The sequence below is a fragment of the Prionailurus bengalensis genome, chromosome A3 (genome assembly GCF_016509475.1).
Source record: "Prionailurus bengalensis isolate Pbe53 chromosome A3, Fcat_Pben_1.1_paternal_pri, whole genome shotgun sequence".
NCBI classification, from domain to species: domain Eukaryota; kingdom Metazoa; phylum Chordata; class Mammalia; order Carnivora; family Felidae; genus Prionailurus; species Prionailurus bengalensis.
Window position 1 is genome coordinate 52,016,847 of NC_057354.1, and position 22,426 is coordinate 52,039,272.

General features: G+C 41.0%; 1 protein-coding gene across 8 annotated transcripts in view; it reads right to left on the minus strand.

The window, feature by feature from the left end:
* LIMS1 (LIM zinc finger domain containing 1) overlaps nucleotides 1-22,426 on the minus strand; it is a 155,917-nt gene that overhangs the window by 36,714 nt on the left and 96,777 nt on the right. For 2 of the 8 annotated variants that reach the window (XM_043553186.1, XM_043553183.1), the window contains exon 1: nucleotides 155-12,399. The exons of the other annotated variants lie outside the window; for them this stretch is intronic. The gene's annotated coding sequence lies outside the window, so the exon portion shown is untranslated. Of the gene's footprint in view, nucleotides 1-154; nucleotides 12,400-22,426 lie in introns of those variants that run through there. 8 annotated transcript variants of the gene reach the window in all.

Below are 22,426 nucleotides of genomic sequence, written 5' to 3' on the forward strand. Positions count from 1 at the left end.
GAGTTCAAGCCCAGTGTCAGGCTCTGCTGACAGCTCAGAGCCTGGAGCCTGCTTCAGATTCTGTATCTCCCTCTCTGTCTGCTCCTCCCCAACTTAAGCTCTCTTTGTCTCTCAAAAATAAATAAACATTAAAAAAAAAATTGTGGATCCTCACCAGACACTGGATCTGTTGGTACCTTGATCTTGAACTTCGCAGCCTCCAGACCCTTGGGAAATAAATATTTGTTGTTTAAGCCATACAGTCTATGATATTTTTGTCATAGCCAACCAAACTAAGACAGCTACATGGAATCATAATAGTATGTAACCTTTTAAAGGCTGGCTTTTTGTACTCAGCATAATATTGATCCAAGTTGTTAATATGTATCAACAGTGTGTAACTTTTTATTGTTGTCCATGGTATGGACATACCATAGTTTGTTTAACCATTCACCCAGTGAAGGTTCAGACATCACGTCTGAACATATGGAACTTTTCCTATGTGCTCACAATGCAACAGGCCTAAGGGGTATCTGAGAAGTGCCTGCCAAATGAATAAACAAGTGAATACAAGTCACAGCCTGTTTCTATGAGTATACAATGTCCTTAGGCAAACGATATATGGATATCCATGGATTCTCCATTATTCAAGCATATAAGGAGATGCTGAGTGAAAAGGGCTGTCTGTGCACCCTTGTATCTGAGTAAGGATCAGTAACTATGAGGCCACTGCAAGGTCAGGTGGTACTATTCACCCAAAAGGACTGCAAAGGGGAATCAGCTGGTTAATCACTTATTTTCCAGCTATAAGCTAATAACAGAACAGAACACAGCTAAGAGAAATGCATGGTTATTTTTCCAAGAGGACATGGAGGTTATTTCAGGCCAAATAAACACCACTGCTTAAGTTTTATATCCAGGCATTTTGTTACTTTTAAACCATTTTTGGCACTTAATAATGTCTCTCTAAGAAATGCAAACAATCTTTTTAGATTGTGTTTGTAACAATGAGAAAAATATTTACCTGAATGCTTTTGATGGAACGTACTACTGCCACCTTAGTGGCATCAAAATAGTCTTTGAAACAGGGCAGGAGGCTGTTTAAAAAAAAAATACCCAAAAGCCAGTTTTGTCTGAATAGTGGGCCTGTTAGGTGGCTTCTGCTGAAGAACTAGGGTTTCCTGAGGCCCATGATTCCTTAAGGGTTCTTTCCAAAAGGTTCTATAACCTGACTATGGTCTATGGACTATGACTACAGTCTATGGGAGACCCTACAGGACATGTCTGAACCCTAAACATCCCTTAAATCCATCCGGAGTAGACAGACTCATATTTCCTACACTCAATATTTTTTGATCTACTGTGAGCGATCTACTGTGCTGTGTTTTTGTCCATTTGGGCTGCTATAACAAAATACCACAGACTGGGTGGCTTATAAACAGCAGAAATTTATTTCTGACAGTGTTAGAGGCTCAAAGTACAAGGTCAAGGTGCCAGCATGTTCAGGTTCTGGTAAGAGCCCTCCTCCCCTCTTCCTCATTCATATCCTCTCACCGGTGTTCTTACATGGTGGCTAGGGCTGGGGAGCTCTGTGAGACCTCTTTTTTAAGGGCACTAATCCCATTCATGAAGGCTCCACCCTCATGACTGAAGCACCCCCTAAAAGCCCCACCCACCAATACCATCACCTTTGGGGGTTAGGATTTTGGCATATGAATTTTGAGGGGACATGAATATTCAGACCACAGCAGGCAGGATCTAGGACCCTGGTGGAGTGCATGTAACAGTCTGTTAGATGCTAAACTACACACAACATATCTTATGTTAAGCTGACCACTCCAGTGTTCAGTAAAGAGTGCTGCAGTGCTTCAGACCCTACCAGTCCAGTGAGTTCCATGATTTCAGCCCAAACTCCACCCCTGACATACTGCCTAGCCCGAGATACATAACTGACTGAGGGACATCACACAAAAATATTGTAGCTATAATCAGGAGCTCAAATACTTAAGTCCTAGATACAATCATGAGGATGGTTGCCAGAATTAAACACCAACTTTTTAATAACTGGCATTTTAAAATTAAAATTCTCTCAGATAGCAACAATTGAACTATGTGTATCACTACCAGATATGTAGCTCATCTATGTGGTTTTTAAAATTGAAGCTGAACATTTTGACCAATTGCTTCTAAAACACAGGACTTGAATACAGAAAAAAAAAAGGCAGTGCTATTTACATGTTTTACGCCATTCCATAGACAGATGTGAAGATGTGGATGGCTAACCAAGCACTTGGCAATAACAACACCTAGAATGTAGCTTCTTCAACTTTAATCAAAGACTTCCATGTTGGGGTGCATGGGTGGCTCAGTCAGTTAAGTGTCTGACTTAAGCTCAGGTCATGATCTCGCGGTTCGTGAGTTTGAGTCCCAAGTCGGGCTCTGTGCTGACAGCTCACAGCCTGGAGCCTGCTTCGGATTCTGTGTTTCCCTCTCTCTTTGCCCCTCCTGGACTCATGTTCGCTAGCACTCTCAGTCTCTCTCTCTGTCTCTCCATCTCTCAAAAGTGAATAAACGTTAAAAACAAAAGCAAAACAAAACAAAAAAGGCTTCCATGAATACTGGGATATTCAAATTGTTGAGACAGCCTGGTTAAGTTACTATGTGACGAAATGAATTATTTTCACTGTGATTCTCTATTCTACTTAAATGGAAAATTTAATCTGATTTTCCCCCTACTATTAAAAACACAACAATCGTGACATGCAAGTGAAGATAATGGAGCTGGAAAGTTCTTTCTCATTTCCCAGAGACCAGGACAAATGCACTGTGTTTTCTTTCAACAGTCAATGAGGAAAGAGACAAAGGTCGGCTGGCCAGAAAGGATACGGGAGTTGCAATTAACATAGCATTTTTCTTGTCTGTTAAAATTGTTTCCTAATTCTGAGTTGCACAAGCAAAAAGAGAGCATTTATTACAACAGGGGCAAGAGAGTGAGAAAGAAATAAGATGTGTTTTCAATTAACTTCAAAGAAGAAAGGTGTTGTTACCTGCCCGCACAGGTGATTACTGATTACAATCAAAGCAGAGAAGAACATCTTTGGCTTTGTTACTGTACTTTAGAAAGAACTGAAGAGACTAAGTGAACTATGTTATCACCTACCAGGAGGAAAGAACAGACTTAAAGGACCTCCTGCTCATCCCAAGTACTCAGAGCAGTCCAGCAGAGATCCTGAGGCTGGGACTCCAGAAGAGAAAGCTATTTGCATATGATTGTAACACCGTCTGAAATGAAATTCACCTAAAAGTTAGAGCTCTGTGCTGTTGAAGACAGAAGATTTAGAGCACCCCAAATGTTGTGATATTTGAAGAAGTGTATTTATATCCCTCTAAAGGAAAATGAGTGAAACAGTCTCTGGTTGAAAATTTCCAAGAAGCACACTAGCAGGTACACTTTCAGTCCTAAAATCAAAAAATACACTGTTTCCAGTGAAAGTGGGTGAGGTAAAAATTCTTTCTCTGGTGTCTGGAAGGGCCCTGGTTTTATTCTTGAAGCCCACAACAGAGGAGTCAACTACTCAGGAGCCATCAGGCAGACAGCTGCCTCAGGCTCTCCTCCATGTCTTGGGCACAAGACAGGTCCCAAAGGTGCTCTGCAGCTCAGAAATACTCTGCCTGCAACAGGCACAAATTGTCGCAAATTATAGTTCAGTTTCTCAATCTTAACAAATTTAATAAGTATTAACAACCTACTTAGTGGACTACTTCTTGGGAAGTACTTCTCTCTGGACAATCTCTAGAAGTTTTCCAACGTTACCCAACCAACCCATCCACAAACTTCAGCATGTAGAGGACACAGGGAGCCTGGGGAAGATGCAGGAATGAGAACTCACAGTGTTCTCCCCTTTCTCCATGACACTCTTGTTGCATCCACACGACTCCTGAAACAGAATGCTACAGGCACCAGTGACAGTCACAACAAAGTTTATTGCAATGAGAGGCAAGGCCAACCAATCAGGACCAACACTCTTGATCAGAGTGCGGCCCCGAACAGCCGGGGTACAGAGTTTTTAAAGCCGATCACATAGTTTTATCATTACCTGGGAACAGAACAGAGAAACAGTTCCCAGATGAGTTGGAAACAGTTCCCAGATGAGTCAGAAACGGTTGCCGGATGAGGTGATTATTTTAGACTTTCTGCCCCTAAGTTGCAACCAGTGGATCTCCTTGACCTTGACCCTGATGCTCTTTTCTGTGAACTTTTGTTTCCTTTGTTGGTGAAGCCTGATTTACAAGAGTAGATTTTCGAGAGTACCAAGCGTAATTTACAAGAGTAAAGCAAAGCTGTTATTTCTTGACCTTCAGGGTCAGAACAAAGCTGTTATTTTTCAAGCTACAGTGTCAACACAAAGCTGTTAGCCCTACACTACAATTTAACCCTTACACTCTGATGCTGACAGGTCTACTTTATTAAGAGACATTCTGGACCACGTGCAGAGAAAAACCAACAGAGTTCAAGACAGTTCGTGACACCCTTCTCTCTTGGGTACAGATGTAACAGTGCTGACTTGCTGCCTGCATCCAGCCACCCTGTCTTTGCAGTAATGATGACACTCCCATCCCACAGAGCAACCCACTAGAGAAGGAAAGATACAAAACTAGATCTGGGAGGGGGAACACCAGAGTGGCTTAGTCAGCTGAGTGTCCGACTTCGGCTCAGGTCATGATCTCCTACTTTGTGAGTTCGAGCCCCACATCAGGCTCTGTGCGGACAGCTCAGAGCCTGGAGCCTGCTTCTGTCTCCCTGTTTCTTTCGAATTCTGTCTCCCTTTCTTTCTGCTGCTCACACTCCGCTCTCCTGCTCACACTCTGTCTCTCTCTCAAAAAATAAATGAACACTAAAAAAAATTCAAAACTAGATCGGGAAAGTGGCAGAAGATGTGGCAACAAGGCAAAATCAGTAATAACCAAAAACTAACAAAGGATGTGAACGGGCAACCTCAGCTTCCGGAAGCCCCAAGTGTATGGAAGTGTGAGCACTCTGAGACAGGATCACTGGGTTGCACTGTTTTGTTTGGCAAGTTGAATTTCTCCACCCCCATCAGCCCCTAAGCAACATAGCTTGTTACAGAACATTTATAAAAGGCACAGAAGACCCACTCATCTAGGAGACCTGCCATCTAGAGATAAGCACTGCAATATGTTGATCTCTATTCCTTGTAAAATACATATATACACATGATTGTAAATAAGGGCAAGACTGTTGCATGGTGATTGTTCAGAATTATCTTTAATAGTATCAAACATACCTAGTACTGGACATAAAAAGACACAAACCTAAAAGGACATAAAGTTCTTTGGATGAATACTACTGCCCCCTTTTCCCCTGCTTTCTGCTTATCCAAAACTTGCCCAGTCCTCAAATTTCTATTCAAGGTCTTCTCTAAGAAGCCTCCTGTGAGCATTCTAGCCTGTACTAAATTGTTTAGCATGTACAGTGCTCAAGTGGGTAAGATTTCAGTCGATTCCACATTGTGTTCTACACTGCAAAGATGGTTCTTCTCTCAAGAACACCATGAGCCCTTTAGTGTGAAAATTTCCATGGAGTCTTCATATCAAGCACCCTCTTAGTAGGCAATAATCAAAGTGGCCCTTTTGTGAAAATTTGCTATACAACAGAGCTACGGAGGTGCTTGTAAGCCACCACCATCCCCAGAAACCCAAGACAACTCGGTGTAGCATCAGTATGTACTTCAGCGTGACATTTTCTTGTCAGTAAAGAGAACTCTCTTAACAAGATATCATCTTGCGGTCTGAAACCTATAAGCTTTCTAACAAACTTTCTCTCGCTAGATCCCCATGGTTGCTCAGTAAGCAGAGTGTTTGGTCAATTGAAAAAACTTTCTTAAAATCCTCTTTCATAGGTTAGGCAATTTTTCTTTGATTTTTTAAACATCCTCACTGGAAAATGTCTCTGTAGCAGCTCCTCCATTATCCAAATCATTTCTCCCTATTACTCGTATGGTGACCCACTAACACATATTCTCACCCCAAACATCTTTTTAAAATGATACATTGTGTCCTGACCAAAATAGATGAATTTGAGAAAGCCTTTTATTTCAAATATAGAACAGTATTTTTAGCTAAGAGTGTTGACTAAAAGAATGTCCAGCTTACCAGGGAAATCCCTCAGTGAATCCATGGGCACCTTATATGGCTGGAGTGGCCATCAGCACCCAACTTTCTGGCTCTAAATTACATTCTTGTTTTAGTTCTGACTCAGCTGGGATGTCTCACTGAACTGACCTTCAGTTAAGATGGGACAGGAAGTCAATGGGAGTTTTTACTCTGTGAATAAGCTTCACACGAGTGATAAGGTAAAAGAAAACCATGAGAATTTCAGTAAGGAAGGACAGAAAAAAACCCACAATGTACTCAAGGTAAAACAACCCTTTCAAACTTAAATCTACATCTTCCATTTTCAGTTGTTTTATTTATTTTTAACACAGAACATGTTTTCACGTATATTTTGTTACATTAAACAACATTTGAAAATATTGGACAGAATTAAACAGAAGAACTGAAAATTATTTGGCTAACTTTAAAAAGGTAATTCTTCTCTTTTAACTTCAAATTCTGTGAAGTTCATATAGAAAGACAAGGAACTGCTTTAGCTACCATGACTTACAGTTTCCCATATGTATAATCAAAAGATGTGGAAATGATCAGGAGGCCTGAGCACCTGGTGGTGTCATTGTAAGGCTACCTAGTACACGGGTTGAGCTTCAGTTTCTCCCAGGTGTCTTTGGCATGTTCCTCCTCTTTTTCTGCCTCCTGTCCTCAGCTCTTCTCTTTCCCCATGGAGCTTACTATTCTCTGTCACAGAATGAAGTCTGGGTTTTTGAAAGCAGTTTACAAGGTTAGGTAGGAAGCTTCATGTTCAGTTCCTTTACCTCTTCTCAAGGAGACATACTCTATGAATCCAGCAGTAATAACATAAAGGTATGATCATTATGACTGCAGACAGATTCCTCATTTCCTGATGGAAGATTACTGGAATATCTTTGGTGTGCTGATGATGGGAAAGTGCTTTCTCCGCAGCCTGCTGGCCCGGAGGCCTTTCAGCAGAGGGCGCTGGAGACACTGACTGGAGGAAAGGGTTTTGCATGCTGCTCCTGGCAAACTCAGTAGGCAAGTGCGCGTGGGGGCAGGGCTTTCTCAGGTCCAGCCCCTGGCAGCACATACAGTTTCTTCAGTGCCCAGTTCACATGTGCATGGCAGCCAGAAGCAGTGAATGGCAAGCAGCTTTCCTGGTGGCAATGCCTGGTGGTTCTGCAGCAGGGGGGGGCCTCTGGCTCCTGCAGCATGTGGCAGCCCACAGCACACTGACCACCCAGCCCTGCCTCTCCAACCACCACACTGCCCACCGCTCCCATTCTTAGCACTTCTGTAGTAGAGACCCTTGTGGCACCCTGCAGGGAGAGTCTCCTACAAGTTCAGGTTTCTAGCAACATATGTTTCACTGCAGCAGCACTGTAGCAACTGCTCTGCTAGTCCCATCCACGGTGAGTCCTGGGTGGGGAGGAGGGCTCTTCGCTGCTTAGAGGTGCTATTCCCACACTCTTAGCCTTCTCTCTGCTTCTTACTAGTCAACCTCTTACTACTGCAAACCTTTACTGGAGTTAATAACTCTTTTTATCTTTTTGTGAAACCTTCCTCCTTCAAATTACAGTAAAACCTTGGTTTGTGAGCATAATTCGTTCCAGAAACATGCTTGTAATCCAAAGCACTTGTATATCAAAGCAAATTTCAAGAACCACTGGTACAGTTGTGATCATGTGATGTTTGGCATCATGTACTTACTCGTATTGCAAGACATCACTCATTTATCAAGTTAAAATTTATTAGAAATGTTTGCTCTTGCAGAACACTTGCAGAACAAGTTACTTGCAATCCAAGGTTTTAGTATACTGTGTGGCTTTTTCTCTCCTGACTGGATCCAGACTGAACCACAGCTGATAAGAGAGGCCAAAATCAGGACTCTTTAATTGATTGTTCTTAGACCTCATTGGGTCCTTTATCCAATATGAGGCATCTGTCTCACTTAAAACAACTGGATTTGTGTTTGAAACTAGAAAGGGAAGGGAGGAGTGGATTATAAAATAAAAAGTCCAGCATAATAAAATGGCCAGCTAGATAAGAATTCAAGACAGTCGACCTCACTCTTTGTGTCTCCAAGCCAGAGGCCACAAATGGACTCAAGGTTCAACTCAGGGCAAGAGTATATGGCACTCCCCTCCTCCCCCCCAACCTAGTACAGAGCAGAAATTCCTTCCTGTGATCACTCTCTTGTACCAGGGGCATGTCTGGGGACCAGTCAACCTGGGTTCTTATATTTTCACGCTAGGTATTAACCCAGGAAAGAGGCAAACAAGGGACATACTTCTGTTTCAGTCTTCAAGAAACAAAAGAGGAGAATAAAGGAGCCTTTATTAACCTTTAGTAAGCTCTCACTTACTAAACATCTTCAAGACTGTAAGGAGGCTGATGATAAGAACTGCAAGCTTCCTGGGCACTTACTATGTACCAGAACACTTGGTTATGGGGTATTCTGTGCTACTTCATGTCAGTGCTATACAAGTTTCCTTGGTCACAGCAATTCCTGTTTCCCTTCCTGTCATGACAGTCCTGGTGTGTAATAACTAAGCAGCAGCCTGCTTCCTAAACAGTCCCTCAATTTCAGAATACTTGTGGTAGAAAGGACCATGCACACCACTTAGCAGTGACTTGCATTGCATCTCTGCAGGTATGGTCACACCAAAAGCCTGTTTGTGGGCACAGCCAGAAAGCACAGTTCCAGGAGAGCCTGAAAGTCAGCCCCTTGAGGGCTCCAAGGCCTATGCCAGGATTCTCAGCTTCATTTTCTGAGGAGAGATCGGGCAAAATCTAAAATGTGATATAGTAATATTCTAAACAACTTCTGTCACAAAAATGCGCTTTTAAGGGATGATACATTATCTTATTATTATCTGTTCTGTTTCCTCTTCATCTACCTTCTTTCAGTCCCCATACATACAAAAGCTGAACTGACAAACTCTGAGTCATGAAACACGGCAGCAGCTGGCACGACAGGGAGTAGACCAGCCCTGTGGGCCTTCTTTCCCTTCCCTTTACAGACATCCTGGTGGCCGTCATCTGCAACCCTAAACAGGCTAGTGACAGACCAACTTCACAAGGGCTGTAGCTGTTCACCCTGCTTTCCCTTCCCATTCTTGCAGGACTCTTTGAGGACACTGCTCCTCCCTCCTCCTTCTGGAGCATGGCCTCTACTTGCCACAAAGAGGCCAGAGCCACCATCCAGTTTCCACCCCAACTACAAACCTTCCAGAAATATTGTTTCTAAAGAACAATGTACAAGAAAAAAAATCAGGGAAAAGGCTTGGGGAGAGAAACAACACCACAGAGCTTGCAAAGACTATTTCAGTGACTTTTACCATTGAGGCTTACACACCTGCACATGCTGGTGTGTGTGTTGTCTTCTAATATGTAATTGCTTAAATAATATTAAACAAAACTTAAACCTTCCTGACTATAGGGCATGGAGACTCCTTGCTCTAATCCTCTTATAAACAGAACTGACACCAAGTATTTTAGTTTAGGACAGCAAACGTGTACTGGGATGACAATGTCTATATAAATCTTTAACCATAGCAACGCATAAAACAGAATGATCTCTTCTCATGGCATAAATAAGGAAGCAAAATGTCATCAAAACTAACTTGGTACCAGGTCAAATTCTAAGCTGGAAAAATAGAGCAAAATACTTGAGTTCTTAAACAGCTTGGAATCTAGTAAGAAAGCAAATCAAATGATGAAATGCTGAGAATGGTCCACATAAACTAATAAAACCATATGGTCTGAATATAAGTAAAAGAGCTGTCTAGCCCTCAAGTGATTGTATCTGTGATGTTGCATCAAAAATCAATGATCTGCCTCTATTAAAAGTGGTAGTCATTTCTACTCTTCCACAGATAACGATATTTCAAACAAGTAGAGACAAATGATCACCATTATTTCAAGAGACAGTTTTATCCTTTTAGATAAAATTGCTCTGAAATAAAGGAAATAGTTCTGTATTGAAAGGATAAATGAAAAGCAAACATCAAATTAATCACTATGTTAAGATGCTAGCAAAGGGGGGGGTGCCTGGGTGGCTCACTCTGTTAAGTGTCTGACTTCGGCTCAGGTCATGATTTCACAGTTGGTGGGTTCAAGCCCCGCGTCGGGCTCTGTGCTGACAGCTCAGAGCCTGGAGCCTGCTTTGATTCTGTGTCTCCCTCTCTCTTTGCCCCTCGCCTGCTCACACTCTGTCTCTCTCAAAAATAAATAAACATTAAAAAAAATTAAAAAAAAAAAGATGCTAGCAAAAGCAAAGGGACAGAAGAACAGTTAATATTTTAAAAGGACAAAATCCAAATTTTACACTGCTGTCATGATAAACATTTTAAGAGTCATATGGGATGCATGAAGGCTTTCAGGGACAGAGCGGGAAGGGATGAGGGGGAAAAATCACATGGCACAGTTCATTATCATGAGCACAAATACAATCAGTGCTCAATATTATAATGGCTCATAAAGCAATGTGTTTTTTCATCCAGAAATCAATCTATATACTTGCTATGCAGGCACAGACTGCCTCTAGGTAAACTGCCTATATAAACACATATGAACAAGCCAGTTAACCTTCCCTTTTATTGAATGTTTCCATGTAAATGCAGACAGCTGGAGTCATTATCACACAGCCCAGAGGTCAGAACCCCAGGGGGTCACACTTAGCTCTGTAGAAGCAGTTTCAGACAGGCCATGATCTACATTTTGGTTCTTTCGTAACATTTGCATTCCCTCTTATATTTTTCAAGACTCAAAAGGCACAGAAAGAAGCCAGAGGCTTTTTTGCAGCTCATTTACCATTCATTTGACCCTAAACATCATTTTGTGCCCTGAGGTCTGGCACTGCCTTGCAGAGAAAGAACAAACTGTCCTGAACCATGAGAATTCTGAGTACATGCTCCTTTGGGTATTCTTTCTTGATTTTGCACATGTTAAGTGGCTCCAGCACTTAATTTTTAACAAGGTGTCTTTCAAGGAGAGACCATAGCAGAATTCCAACAAATTACTAACATAGGTACTCAGGAAGCAAAGAGAAACTAATGTTCGGCTTTGCTAACAGATGTGTCTTCCCAAATAGTAAAAATGGAAAGTGTCCAGTCATTTGATATTCAAAACGAAATACAATTCCTCCTTGAATAACTCTAAATCTGTTAATATCAAAACACCTTTTCTTTTTATCAATCATATTCAGTTGGCAAATGGAGAAACTCAAGCTCCTAAAAATAAGTGACTCGTAAAAGTCAATTACTAAGTGGTGATACCAGATATTGGATGTAGTCTCTGCTACCCCAGACTCTAAACTATAATGGCCCACAGTCCATGAGCCAAGCTCTTATTTTCAAAATAAACGTAAATTGTCCCACAGATGAAACAAATCTCTCTGCCATGGAGGTAAGAACAGTAAATGAGATGTTCAGTCCAATCTCTTTTGATACAAATTGAGAAAGGCTTAATAATTACCACAGGTAGACCTCCTTGGGTAAGGTAAGGGGCTCCTATCTCTTTCCACTCTCCTCCTCCCATCAACCTCCAAATTACACATACCAGAGCCACAAATGCTGAAATCCTGGTTGGTTTATATGACACTGACAGGCAAGTGACTGACAGACTCTCATTATAGATGCTGGGTAAGGCAAACTACTGATAAGCCCAGCAAGTGTTAAATTATAATGTGTTACACAGGAGGGAAAGGTTAAAATTGTGCCACTCATCATGATACATATCAAAAAGTTATAAACTCTAATTACTGAAGATTTCAAACACATATTAAACTAGTGGGGAAAATAAAATGAATCCCCTCATATCCAGCTCAATGCCAAAAGTTAAAGTTATTAAACTGTGACCAATTTGTTTTATCTATTCTTCAACCATAAAATATTTTGAAGCAAATTCCATACATCATATCATTTGATCCATAAATTCTTCAGCATATAACCATAATGTATATATTCAAGCTCTATTTTCCCCTACAGGGATGTAATATAGCATAGTAAATTGTGAAGGAGGCTCATTATAGAGATGCTTGAGTTCTACCTACTACTATTTCAAAATTACAGATTCTTGGGGCACCTGAATGGCTCATTCTGTTGAGCATCTGACTCTTGATTTTGGTTCAGGTCATGATCCCTGGGTTGTGGGACTCGTAAGTGGGGGTAGACTGTCCTCCACTAGTTTTCAAATCATACTGAGATACCTCAGCAGCTGCCAAAGGACTGGGGAAGGTTCAGGAAAAGAATCCGGTCTAGCCATCCCACCCCTTCCCTTCTCATCACTTCCACAGAGCATCACTGCTTTTGTTCTACACACCACAGTGCCCAGGGACATCCTGTCTGGAAAAGATAATTTTTTTAAAAAGCTTCTGACTGGAACTTCAACTTCTTTCTGAGATTTTCAGATACCTGTTTTTGTTTTTTTGGTCCATTCCTGTGAAAATCAGAAGCTCTAAAAACATTGACCAGTTTTCTGAAATGGTCTAATATTTTACCACTTCTATTATGAGTGAAAATTAACTTACTGGTATATACCAGTTTTAACTGGTGACTGAGTAGATCAATCTCAGTCTTTAGTTCTCTCTGTATAGCTCAGAAGACCACCCTAAGTTCATTCACAGAGAAGCATCTTTCCTGGAAACAATCTTGTAACTCCTTCTTTTTCCCTTCAAACATGGCTGAAACATTCCAAATGAGCAGCCTGCATGTAAGCTGTGGCCCAGTTCTAGGTCCATGCACACTCATACTTCTTCCCGATAATACTATCATTTTTTTCATTTCTATAACTCCTAAACAGAATTTTGATAATAAAATGTACCATTTAATCTCAGTACCATTTGACAATGCCTTCTTTAAGTTGTTATAATAGCAGATGGCAATACAAAGATGTACAAAGGTGACAGCAGTAATCTGCTAAATTGCAGAATTGGTTACAGTGGCCACAAAACCTATCAAAATCCAACAGACGTGTTCCCAAAGAAGACAATCAGGTGGCCAACAAACATATGAAAAGATGCTCAATCTCACTACACATCAGGGAAATGCAAATCAAAACCACTTGTGATATCACTTCACACCAGTCAGAACATCAGTTATTAAAAAGACAAGAGGATAGGGCTCAGTGGATTAAAGCCCCATGTCAGGCTCTATGCTGACAGTTCAGAGCCTGGAGCCTGCTTCAGATTCTGTGTCTCCCCCACCCCACTCTGCCCCTCCCCTGCTCTGTCTCTCTCTCCCCAAAATAAATAAATATTAAAAACAAAAAAGAAGACAAGAGGAGCCCCTGGCTGGCTCAGTCAGAAGAGCATGCAACTCTTGATCTCAGGGTCGTGAGTTTGAGCCCCACATTGGGTGTAGAGATTACTTAAATGAATAAATAAACACAACAAGAAATAACAATTGTTACTGTTAACAAGAAAAAAATAACAAGAAAAAAACACAACAAGAAATAACAATTGTTGGCAAAGATGTGGAGAAAAGGGAACTCTCATGCATTGTTGGTGGGAATGTAAACTGGTACAGTCATTACAGGAAACAATATGGAGGTTCCTCAAAAAACACCAAATGACCTAGGAATTCCACTCCTGGGTATTTGCCCAAAGAAAACAAAAACATTAGTTTAAAAAACATATATATGCATCCCTATGTTTACTGCAGCACTATTTATAATAAGATACGAACACAACCTAAGTGCCCATGATAGATGAATGATAAAAAATGTGGTATGAGCAAGCAACTTTTTTTTTATAAGTTTACTTATTTATTTTGAGGGAGACAGAGACAGTGCAAGTTGGGGAGGGGCAGAGAGGGAGGGAGAGAGACAGAATCCCAAGCAGACTCTGTGCTGCCTATGCAGAGCCTGACATGGGGCTCAAACCCATGAAACTGCAAGATCATGACCTGAGCTGAAACCAAGAGTCAGATGCTTAACCGACTGAGCCACCCACGTGCCTCAAGCATGTAACTCTTGATTTCAAGGTTGTAAGTTTAAGCCTCATGCTGGAGGTAGAGTTTACTTAAAAAAAAAAAGAGAGAGAGATGTTGTATGTATATTTACAATGAAATATTATTCAGCTATTAAAAGAATGAAATCTTGCCATTTGTGATAACATGGATGAACCTACAGTGTATTTGCTATGTAAAGTAAGGCAGAAAAGATAAATACCATGTAATTTCACTTATATGTGGAACCTAAAAAACAAATGAATAAAAAACAGAAACAGACTACATAAATACAGAGAACAAAATGATGGTTGCTAGAGGAGAGGAGAGAGGGGAATGGGTGAAATAAGTGAAGGGAATTAAGAGGTACAAACACCCAGTTATAAAATACATCACAGAGATGAAAAGTACAGCATAGGGGATATAATCAATAATACTGTAATAACATTGTATTCTGACAGATGGTGACTACTCTTAATGTGGTGAGCATTTGGTTATGTATATGATTGTCAAATCACTGTGTCATACATCTGAACTCCTACCATATCTTGTATACTGACTGTACTTCAATAACAAAAACATTGTTCATTTATTTTAAGAGAGAGAGAGAGAGAGAGCACATATGAGCAGGGGAGGGTCAGAGAGAGAACAAGACAGAGGATAGGAAGCAGGCTTCACGCGGACAGCAGAGAGCCCCCAACGTGGGGCTCAAACTTATGAACTGTGAGATCATGACATGAGCCAAAGTTGGAGGCCCAACTGACTGAGACCCAGGTGCCCCAGAAACATTTTTTGTTTTGTTTTGTTTTTAAAGCATAAAACAAACAGTCATGTTTTTAAAAGCCTCATTTATGTCTTGTAATGGCTTCATATTTAGTTTGGAAAGAAAAACCAAAATATTCTACTCTGATTTTACAATCTCTTCAATGAATGACCTAATACAATGCTCTCATAGTTCATTTCATTTATTCACAAATATTAACTGAACATCTAGTAGTTTAACATTTATTTATTTTTGAGAAACAGCGTGAGCAGTGGAGGGGTAGAGAGAGAGGGAGACACAGAAACCGAAGCAGGCTCCAGGCTCTAGGCTGTCAGCACAGAGCTGGATGTGGGCCTGAACTCACAAACCGCAAGATTGTGACATGAACTGAAGTTGGACACTTAACCGACTCAGCCACCCAGGCACCCCTGAACATCTAGTAGTTTACATTGTGCTAGTCACAAAGTGAGTTAGAAACTACTCCCAGCCTGGATCTGACAGTTACCTTTACATAGATGGTATCTGACACCATGAATACTGAAGAGCTTTTGGAAACACTAGCAAGGGCAACAACAAATGAGAAATCGAAAAGAAGCAGTAACTAGTAGGAAAACTAAGAAAAGGCAGCATTGGGGAGATGAACGAAGGAGAAAGTTTTAAGAAGGAAGTATTACTGCTATACAAATTCAAAAAGAAGTAAAGGCAAAGTAACCTGATTTAAATTTTTTTTTTTCAACGTTTATTTATTTTTGGGACAGAGAGAGACAGAGCATGAATGGGGGAGGGGCAGAGAGAGAGGGAGACACAGAATCGGAAACAGGCTCCAGGCTCCGAGCCATCAGCCCAGAGCCCGACGCGGGGCTCGAACTCACGGACCGCGAGATCGTGACCTGGCTGAAGTCGGACGCTTAACCGACTGCGCCACCCAGGCGCCCCCAAAGTAACCTGATTTATAGTGACAGCCTTGGGATTGTGAGGTGGGCCTCCCTCCCACGACAGACACTTACTTCCTCCCTGCCAGCTACCAGTACAGCGAAGAGACTCACTACTTACTACGGATTGTATGAGAGGGATGATCGGATAAAGGCTGCTGCCAGAGAGGGAAAACGTAACCTAAGGAATGGCTCTGGATCAGTGATGTGTGACCATGAGGTCTAGGTGACCAAGCTGATAGGAGGGAATACAAGGAACCACAAAGTTGACAACAAGCTACCATGATTTTCATTTATTCCTACAACTCAGTGAACTTTTATGAGTATTACGTAGAAACCGCTGTGAAGGAAAAAAATGGGGGGGGGGGGGAACAAATCCCTAACAAATGATCAATGCACAGCTTTGCCTTCAGACATCTTAGTTTAGCAAAGGAGCCTATATGCATGTACAACTGACAATGACATAAGCTAGACTGTATCCTATGGGATAGTGGGGCACATGGCACCAGGTGGGCAGGGGTGACGAGAAGCAGCGGGCTTGGGGATGAAGAATTCTGCTCTCCTGCAGTCTTGCCCTTCACTGATTGTGCAAAGGCAGGATTAAGCAAGAGAACACATGAAAATGTCTAATAGCACTAGCTTCATACAAGTTCAACATGCTACTTTCTTTCATAGATTCCCTCTGTCTTCATTCAACAAACAATTAAAGCAGTGAGTGGAGCGTGAAATCGGGGATGGCACAGCAGGATGGGAAGAAAACATGGAAGGCAGGCATAGTGCTTCATTCATTCACAAAGGTACAAGCAGATCTCGATGGACAGGGCCAATGACGGATATGAGATGATTCAGAGACATATATATAAGGATTGTGAATGAAGAGAAACAGAGGGCTGATTTAACATTTAACATTTGACTGACTTGGTGTTCTTATTCTCTATGCATCATACACAACTGGTCCTGAGTACCCTGACTTCATTCTTTCCAGGTTCCCCAGGCTGAGTTAAGTGGCACAGTCCACCCCTTTGTGGCAGGCAGCCCAGAGGATAACCCTAGAGACCCCGCCTCTTGGAACTGACAAAGATTCTCTCCTTGATGAACTCCAACCATGCTCTTTTAAGCTCTTTCTTACTGGGCCCTGACTTTTGAGTTTCCACAGCCAGAATCAGAATAACTTAACCTCCCACCCTTGAGATCTACTCAGTCTCTCCAACTAACAAGGTTCTTCATCCTCCATCATTCCCCAGATGATGTCTGTTCCCCTGACCTGCCTTCATCAATATTTCTCTTAGGTCAGTGTGACTGTAACCTCCCACCCTTGAGATCTGCTCAATCTCTCCAACTAATTAAATTCCTCATCCTCTACTGTTGGAGAAGTGGATAAAGTACACCAAAGATGGCTGATTGGACTAAAACAAACTCTGGTTTCTAGCTTAGAGACCCCTCCTCCTGTTTCTTCTTCCTTTGTTTGCTGTGCACGCGAAAACCTCCACAGATATGGAGGCTGTCGGCTATAAATTACCCTCCCCACTTGCATTCCGGGCTCAGATCTTTGGAGAAAGTCTCCTCTGAGCCCGTCGGTGTACAATAAATCTCCAATCCACCAAGATATCCGAGTGCCGCTTGTTTTTTCCGCCAGCGTTCCAGCCTGGTTCCGTAACACTACCACCCCCCAGGTGATGTCTGCTCACCTGGCCTGCCTTTAGCAAGAATCCTGTTAGGTCAGTTTTGCCAGAATGCCCCCTTACCTCTGATGTTTCTTCTCAGTAATTCTCCATCCACTGACCCCTACTCTGCTCCCTGGCTATAAACCCCACTTTTCCTTGGTGTACTTGGGAGTTCAGCCCTCATCAATCTCCCCCACCAGGAAGACCACTTCAGTGGTCCCTATATCTATCTTGATCCTGAATAGTCTGCCTTATTGTTTTGTAATAGGTGTCACTGGATGTTGTTTTTCTTTTTTTTACATTTTTAAAATGTTTATTCATTTTTGAGGAGCAGGGAGGCAGAGAGAGAGCAAGAGACACAGAATCCAAAGCAGGCTCCAGGCTCTGAGCTATCAGCACAGACCGGGATGCAGGGCCCAAATCCACAAACCGTGAGATCATGACCTGAGAAGTCAGATGCTTAACCAACTGGGGTGCCCCGTTTTTCTTTAATAGTAGTCACACTTTTGCATAATCCCCTGTTCTTCAGTGTAGACTGGACTTACTAACTTGCTTTTAATGAAGGCATTACAGCAAAACTGGTAAGTCATTTCCAAGATTTGTCTATATAAAGACTGTGGCTGCCATTCTTGAGCTCTCTCCCTCTCATCCATTTGAGTCTTGAGAAGACTACAGCCCTGAGTGAAAGCTCAACAGCAATACCACAAAAGATCCTGAGCTGAATTCGATGAACTAAGATGCATCTAGATTCCTTGCTCACAGAAACTGTGGGATAACAAAGATTCACTGTTTTAAGCCTCTAGTCAGTAAATCCATACCCACAAGCCAAATGTGGCTCACTGTCTGCTTTTGTAGGTGAAGTTTTATTGTAACACAAAGAGCTACATTCATTCATTTACACATCTTCTACAGCGGTGTTCATACTACAACAGCAGAGTTGAGTAGCTGTGGCACAGAACGTATAGTGTGCAAAACCTAAAATATTATCTGGCCCTTTACAAAAAAGTATGCCGATTCCAGGTGCCCTTAAGTTTAGAGGTGATTTGTTATTCAGTAATAGGTAGCTAATGCACTCTGATCCTTTTTTTTTAATGTTTATTTATTTTTGAGAGAGAGAGAGAGAGAGAGAGAGAGAGAGAGAGAACGAGTGGGGGAAAAGCAGAGAAAGAGGGAGATAAGAATCCGAAGCAGGCTCCAGGCTCTGAGCTGTCAGCATAGGGTCTGACACAAGGCTCGAACCCACAAGCTGTGAGATCATGACCTGAGCTGAAGTTGGACGCTTAACCGACTGAGCCATCCAGGCGCCCCCAATGCACTCTGATCCTATAGCATCATGGCCATTCCTCCAGCTATCTTTTAATTGTCTCTGTGTGTCTGTTTTTCCACCATATACAAAGTTCCGTGTTAGCAGATAATGAATGGTTTAATCAACTTCATATCCCCATTTCCCTGGCACAGAGTCAGACCTTAATAAATGTAGACTGAACCAAGAATGCCTAGACAAATACATTTTACCTACTAACATGGGAAACTCACAACCTAGCAATATATCCTTTAAATAAAGAACATTATAGGGGCATCTGGATGGCTCAGTCAGTTGAGCGTCTGACTTCAGCTCAGGTCATGATCTCACAGTTTGTGAGTTCGAGCCCCGAATCGGGACTTGTGCTGACAGTTCAGAGCATGGAGCCTGCTTCTGATTCTGTATCTCCCTCTCTCTCTGCTCCTCTCCCACTCCTGCTCTCTCTCTCACAGAGATAAACATTAAAAAAGAAAGAAAGAAAGAAAGAAAGAAAGAAAGAAAGAAAGAAAGAAAGAAAAGAAAAAGAAAACATTATATTAAGAAGAACCAAAACTACAAATGGTACTAAAAAATAGATACTATTTTCAGTTGAATCCATTTTAAAAGTATTTGTTGTCTGTCACAGAAACAATGATTCTAGATCCAGGAAAACTGTTATCTTTTAAACTGGCTACACTTTTATAAAACCTCATGTTTAAAATACCTGTCTGTCCAGGTGTGCTGTTTTGAAGGGACACATGCACCCCCATGTTTATAGCAGCACTATCAACAATAGCCAAAGTATGGAAAGAGCCCAAATGTCCACCAATGGAATGAATGGATAGAGGAGAGGTGGTATATATAGACCATGGAGTATTACCCGGCAATCATAAAGAATTAAATCTTGCCATTTGTAACTATGTGGGTGGAACTAGAGGGTATTTTGCTAAGTGAAATTAGTCAGAAAAAGACAAATATATGACTTCACTCATATGAGGACTTTAAGACACAGAACAGATGAACATAAGGGAAGGGAAGCAGAAATAATATAAAAACAGGAAGGGGGATAAAACATAAGAGACTCATAAATATGGAGAACAAACTGAGGGTTAGTAGAAGGGTTGTAGAAGGGGGGATGGGCTAAATGGGTAAGGGGCACTAAGGAATCTACTCCTGAAATCATTGCTTCACTATATACTAAGTAATTTGGATGTAAATTTTAAAAAATAAAAAATAAAGTTAAATTACAAATAAAAAAAATAAAATAAAATACTTGTATGTCAGTTTATATCAGATACTCCCAAGATTGTTGTTATTAGTTCTAACCATGAAATAAACAATATATCTTCCAGCACTTGGAAATATTATTGAAATTTTCCAAAACACTGTAGAATTTCAGTTTTGTTGCAACAAATTCTGTATGTCAGAATTAAAAACTAAAGTTGGCAGCAGAAACTGTCAAACATAAGTCAACATCCTACACGCAATGATTCATTGTAGCTTCCTATCTCAGTCTGGTTCCCTTCACACTCTGGCTGCCAGAGGCAGGAGTACAATATTGTTGGCAAGATAAAAACTTGGATATTTTTATGATGTTCAATTTTAATTTTAAGGAATATATTCATTATGGGGCACCTGGCTGGCTCAGCTGGTAGAACACGTGACTCTCAATCTCAGGATTGTGAATTCGAGCCCCACGTTGGGCATGGAGCCTACTTTAAAAAAAAAAAAAGGAATATATTCATTATGACATACAAATGTAATATTTTTAGCTTTTTAAACCTGGATATTTTCTCTGACAAATATCTGTGAAAAGGAGGCATAAAAGGCACAGGAGGTTAATGTTTACTTTCACGTTCAATGGTAAATTTTTAACTTTTAAGATATGGTCACATATATTCAAAACTTCTACATAAGAAACCTTACCCTAAAACCTAAATGAAGCCTAAGTTCTGTGGTTAAGAGCTCACACTTTGAACACAAGACACAAATGGGTACAGCCCTGGGTTCAAATCCCAATTGCCCAAATTACAAATCATGGGTCTCTAAGAGTCCTTTCCCTTCTCTGTGAAAAGGGGAAATACTCTGCACCTCACAAGATTATTGTGAAGATTCACTGAGGCTGTGACGCACTTACCACATAGCCAGAAAAGCACTAAATGAAAGGCCATGATGGTTTTTAAAAATAATTAATGAGTTTATATTTATATGAGACATATGTATTAATGATCTTACTGTGGGTTTGGGAAAGATTTTAAATAGGACACAGAAAGTACAAACTTCAAAAACAAAAAAATCAATAAAGTATCAAAAAAACCCTTTTGCTTTTCTTTTTTTTTTTTTTTTTTAATTTTTTTTTCAACGTTTATTTATTTTTGGGACAGAGAGAGACAGAGCATGAAACGGGGAGGGGCACAGAGAGAGGGAGACACAGAATCGGAAACAGGCTCCAGGCTCCGAGCCATCAGCCCAGAGCCTGACGCGGGGCTCGAACTCACGGACCACGAGATCGTGACCTGGCTGAAGTCGGACGCCTAACCGACTGCGCCACCCAGGCGCCCCCCCTTTTGCTTTTCAAAAGACACTTATAAAAATGAGAGGACAAGCCACACAGTGGGAGGAGACATTTGCAAAATCTGTATCTGACAAGACTTGTATGTAGAATATATAAACACTGTGAAAACTTAATACCAGTAAGAAATACCCCAATAAAAGATAGGCAAAAAACTGAACGTTTTGCCAAAGATACATAGATTGCAAATAAGCACATGAACATATACTCAACTACATGAGTCATTAGGAAAATGCAAATTAAAGCCACAACGGACACAACTACACACCCCCAAAATGGCTAAAATTAAAAAAAAAATTATGAAACCAAGTTTGGTGAGGATGTGGAGACAACAGAACCCTCAACCACTGTTGGTGGAAATGGGTACAATCTCTTTGGAAAGCAGTTTAGATATTTCTCAAAAAATGTAATATACATAAGCTACCTAACAACCAGTCATTCTACACAAGAGAAATGAAAGAATATGTCCTTACAAGGACTTGTACAAGAATATTCACAGCAGCTTTATTTGTAATAGCCCCAAACTGGAACCAACTCAAATGTCAACCAGCAAGCAACTGTCTAAACATATTATAACTTACCCATAAAATGGAACATCACTCAAAGACACAATGGAAGGGACTGCTGATATAGGCAATAACATGGATGGATCTCAAAATAAGTATGCTGAGTTAAAAAACCAAATCAAAACAAAGAGCACATTATCGTATGATTCTATTCACCTGAAATTCTTAAAAATCTAAAGTAATCTAGAATGACAAAAAGCAGATCAAAGTACCTGGGGATGCAGGGAAGGGAGAGAGAGGGAAGCTCTGGGATGATAAGTGTACTCATTATTTTGACTGTGGTAAAAGTATCACTGTGTTTACTTGTCAAAATTGATCAAACTGCACATTAAAATTGTGCACTTCATTGAGGTTCATTAGTTCAACCTCAACAAAGCTGTTTCTTAAAAAACTGCACATGAGATTGATTTTTAATCTTTATATACACTCTACGAACAGACTGCTACTGTGGATTGAATTCTGTCTCCTGAAAAGATACGTTGATGGGGTGCTTGGGGGCTGTCAGTTAAGCGTCCAATTCTTGATTTTGGCTCAGATTATGATCTAACAGTTTGTGAGTTTGAGCCCCC